Genomic DNA, 4,946 nt, shown 5'->3' on the forward strand with positions numbered 1-4,946 from the left:
TTTTTACACCTATATTCATGAGAGATATTCTTCTTTAGTTTTGTTTTCTTGTAGAGTCTTTATCTAGTTTTGCTTTAAAGTAATACTGACCTCATAGAACAAGTTAGGATAGGTTTCCTCTGCTTTTATTTGCTAGAGGAGATTGCAGATAATTTGCTATTTTTTCTTTAAATATTTGATAGAATTCGCCAACGAACCCATTTGGGAACAATGCTTTCTGATTTGAAGATTTTTAATTATTGATTAAACTTTTCTAATAGACACAGGCGTATTCAGATAGTCTATTCCTTCTTGTGTGAGTTTTAGAAAATTATATTTTGGAAGGAATTAGTCTGTTTCATCTATGTTATAAAATTTGTGGGCATACAGTTTATTTCTTTTTACCACTTTGATGTTCACTCATTATGGCTTCCCTTTTATTTTTGATATTAGTCATTTATGTCTTCTCTTTTATATTTAGTTAGCATGGCTAGAGTATTATACATTTTATTGATCTTCTCAAAGAAACAACTTTTGGTTTCATTGATTTTACTATGATTTCCTGTTTCCAAATTCATTGATTTATTTCAAATATGTGTTATATTATTTCTTTTGCTTACTTTGGATTCAGTTTACTCTTTTTCTAGTTTCATGAGGTGAAAGCTTAGATTACTCATTTCAGATCTTTCTTCTTTTTAATATTTAAATTCATATTAATTCACTGCTATAGATTTCCTTGTGAGCACTAGTTTTGTGGCATCAAATGATTTTTGGTAAGTTGTATTTTCATTTTCATTTAGTTCAAAGTAGTTTTAAATTTATCTTGAGACTTTTTTGTAGCCGTGTGTCTTACTTATTAGTGTGTTGCTTAATCTTTATGTATTTTGTGGTTTTCCGGCTCTCTGTTGTTGGTTTCTAATTATTTCCATTGTGTTCTGAGAGCACACATTGTATAATTTATATTCTTTTAAATTTGATTTAGTGTGTTTTGTGGCCTAGAATAAGGTCTATCTTGCTGAATCAGTGTAAGCCTGAGGATAATGTGTTTTCTCCTGTTGCTGGGTAAAATATACTGTAAGTGTCTATTAGATCCAATTGGTTGATAGTGTTAAGTTCAACTGTATCTTTCCTGATGCTCTTCTGGCTGGATCTGTTCATTTCTGACAGAGGGGTGTTGAAGTATTCCAATATAATAGTAGATAGTATCGTTCTCCTTGCATTTCTATTAGTTTTGCCACATCTATATTGACACTCTGTTTTTAGACACATTCATTAAATATTATTATGTCTCTTTGAGTAATTGACTTTTTTATCACTAGATAACAGTCCTCTTTATCCTTGACATGTTTTCTTGCTCTGAAGTCTACTCTCTTTGAAATTGATATAGCCACTCACTTTCTTTATTCCTTTACTTTTAATCTAGATGTGTCTTTATATTGAAAATAGTTCTTTTTTTTTTTAAGACAACACACAGTTGGGTCTTCTTTTGTATTCCACTCTGACAGTCTCTGTCTTTTAATTGGTATATTTAAATCATTGATGTTTAAGGTGACTACTGATATAATTTGGTTAATATCTGCAACATTGTTTACTGTTTTCTATTCATTATCCTTCTTTCTTTTGATTTTTATCTTCCATTTTTATTCTGCCTCCTCAATCTTAATTGATGATTTGATATGATTTTGTTTTCTCACCTTTCTTAGCATATACATTATACTTTTTTAAAATACTTTACTCTTCTTTAAACTGTTTTTACTTATTGGTTGCTGTAGAGACTAAAATATGTATTTACAATAAATGCAACTCTAGTTTCAAATAACACTATGCCACTTTGGAAGCAGTACAATTACCCTCTAATGAAGTATTGCTAATTTCTCCCTCCCATTCCTTCTGTAATAACTGTCATTCATTTAACTTATCTATAGCTATAATAATTATATGCATTGCTGCTATTATTATTTTGAACAAACTTGTTAGACTATTAAAAATAAGAAATATGCTTTATTTTACCTTCATTTATTCATTTACTAATGTTCTCGTTTTCTTTATTTAGATCCACGTTTCTGACCTGTGTTATTTTCCTTATTTTTAAATAATTGTTTTTAAGCTTTCTTGCCAGGTAGTCTTACTGGCAACAATTGCCTCAGTTTTTGTTTGTCTGGAAGAGTCTTTATTTGTCCTTCAATTTTGAAAATTAATTTGGCTGGATGGATAATTCGAGGTTGGTAGGTTGTTTTCAAGACTTTAAATATTTTATTGTACTTTCTTGTTGTTAGGACAGTTATTTTTTTAGAAAAAAAAGAGGAAAGTTTATTGAAATTTCAAGCTACATTTGAAAAATCAAAATTCAAATCCTGGAAACATACATCAGGATAAAGTTTTAGAAACTATCATACACTCCCTGTATTAGTCCTTTCTCGTGCTGCTATGAAAAAATACCAGAGACTTCATCATTTATAGAGAAGAGAGGTTTTAACTGACTCACAGTTCCACATGGCTGGGAAAATGCCTCAGGAAACTTACAAACGTGGTGGAAGTCATCTCTTTACAGGGCAGCAGGAGAGAGAATGAATGCCAAGTGGAGGGGGAAGCACTTTATAAAACCATCAGATCTCGTGAGAACTCACTCACTATCATGAGAACAGCATAGGGAAATCCACTACCGTGATTCAATTCTCTTCACCTGGTCCTGCCCTTGACACGGGGATTATTACAGTTCAAGGTGAGATTTGGGTAGGGACACAGAGCCAAAACATATCACTCCCCTACAGACAAGCTCCCTGCATACACCTCCCAGGCTCCACTGGATTAAAGCCATTCCCTTGTCCATCCCTCATCCACAGTAGGACACCTTCCTTCTTTACACTTGTAAGTTTTCCACATAATTATTTATTTATTTTAAAATAATTAAACATAATTTAAATGACACTGTGAAGTGCAAACTGATCTGTTCACCCCATTCTATGAAGTCATCACCAGTGAACGGTGGGTTTGGCATTCAAATGACTTCATGTGTCTTCAGTGGACAGCTGGGGAAAGGATTGCAGCAGTAAGGCATCTGTGGCTGCATTCAGAGGCTGGCACCCTCCCTGCCTTTACTTACGAGTTTTACTTAACCTGAAGGAGAAACGGAATCAATATGGCAAATGAATACAGTCAAAAGACTTAGCCTTAAGAGATAAGATACCAGTCAATACTCCCAAAGCTGTTTAGACCCTTGGACATGTAGGTGGATGAGTGTATGTATACATCACTACACTAAGACACAGATCAAGCCCTATGTGTGTATGTGTGTGCGCGTGTGTGTGTGTGTGTGTGTGTGCATTTGTGACTTTAAGAAAAACTATGCCAATACTAACCAAACAGAACTTTGTAAGCAGTCACCTTAAAGCTGTAATCTCACACTGCACTGTGTACAAAACCATGCTTTGTACCATATTAATCAACAGAAGGCTGACTTGGCTCAATCTGTCCCTTCTGTGTCCTCTGCTTTCACAAAGCAGAGGAGAAAAGGGAGGCTGCCTCTGCTTAAAACACAAGTGACTTATTCATAGGAACAGTTGTTGTCAGGTGAAGTTGTTGAAGACGTCCATGGAATGAGAAATAGGCCCCTTATACTTTCTGGAGAAAACTGGTGTCACATCTCAAACTACCCTTCCTCTTTGCCAGGTGCAACTAAGTTGCCCAGTCCCTGGGAGCCCCCAAGGTGCAGTAGCATTAGAGGCTCACTGGCTTGGAGTTACTAGACCCCATGCAACTCAGCCTCCAGAGATCTACTCTTTGTCGGGGATCTGTCACTAGAGTGGACCCAGGTGGCCATGTCCCTTTTTCTTTTTTTTCCATTTTCTTATTTATTTATTTATTTATTTATTTATTTATTTGACAGAGTCTCGCTCTGTCACCCAGGCTGGAGTGCAATGGCACAATCTCGGCTCACTGCAGCCTCCACCTACCAGGTTCAAGCAATTCTCGTGCCTCAGCCTCCTGAGTAGTTGGTATTACAGGCGTGCGCCACCACACCCCGCTAATATTTGTATTTTTTTAGTAGAGATGGGGTTTCACCAACTTGGCCAGGCTGGTCTTGAACTCCTTGCCTCAAGTGATCTGCCTGCCTCAGCCTCCCAAAATGCTGGAATTACTGGCATGAACCACTGTGCCTGGCCTGGCCATGTTCTTAGGACGTCTCTTGACACCAGCTATACAAGGTGTAAACTTCTCATGAGATGATGCTTGGGGAGCTAAAAACAAACTGGAAATAACTAGGTAAAACAAGTTTAGTGGCTTTGCTCACTCTGAGGACAGAACCACTTACACTGCAGAACCACCAAGGGCCTCAGGCACTTGGGATTCAGCAGTTTGCTCTTTAGGGCTCAGACCAGACTGGAACTTCTCCAGCTGCTCTGGCTTGCCAGGGTTTTCAAGAGGGTGTTCTTGCACTCCAGCTGGGAGTTCATCTCCACCAGCTCTAGTATCTGCTCCTTCAGAATCTCCACCTCTTCTCTCACAGCATGCATCAGATGATTCTTCATCAGATCCAGGATGGCCTGCTCTATCTTGTTGTCTACGGCCACCATGCTGGCTCTGGAGGCACTGACTTTAAAACTAGCTAGGAATTCCTTCTGGGCTGAGAAGCTTCCAGCCTTCTCCAAAGCAGTGCATGGTGGGCAACCAGAAACCTGCCCCACCCTGCCCAGCCTTGCCCAGCCCTGCCCACCTTTCCTCTGATTCTGGCTTACCTATGTGGCTGCAGCAGCTGGTTCTGATGGCACAGGCTGCAATTAAAAAAAGAAGTCCAATATAATTCTTATCCTTATTGCTTTCTGGTTAAGGTATTTTTGTCTCTTATGATCTTTTTCAAGATTTTTTTCTGTCTTTGATTTTCTTTATATGATTTTCGCAGGTGTAGACTTTTTGACATTTATACTGCTCTGTGTGCTTTGAAATGCCTGTAACTGTGGTTTGGTGTC

The 4,946-nt window shown here is 37.5% G+C and overlaps 1 pseudogene; it reads right to left on the bottom strand.

Annotated features, from left to right (window-relative positions):
• Nucleotides 1-4,287: 4,287 nt before the first annotated feature.
• On the bottom strand, nt 4,288-4,553 carry LOC103232309 (TSC22 domain family protein 3 pseudogene; annotated as a pseudogene).
• Between the last annotated feature and the right edge of the window lie 393 nt (nt 4,554-4,946).

This window comes from Chlorocebus sabaeus, chromosome X (genome assembly GCF_047675955.1).
Source record: "Chlorocebus sabaeus isolate Y175 chromosome X, mChlSab1.0.hap1, whole genome shotgun sequence".
NCBI classification, from domain to species: Eukaryota; Metazoa; Chordata; class Mammalia; order Primates; family Cercopithecidae; genus Chlorocebus; species Chlorocebus sabaeus.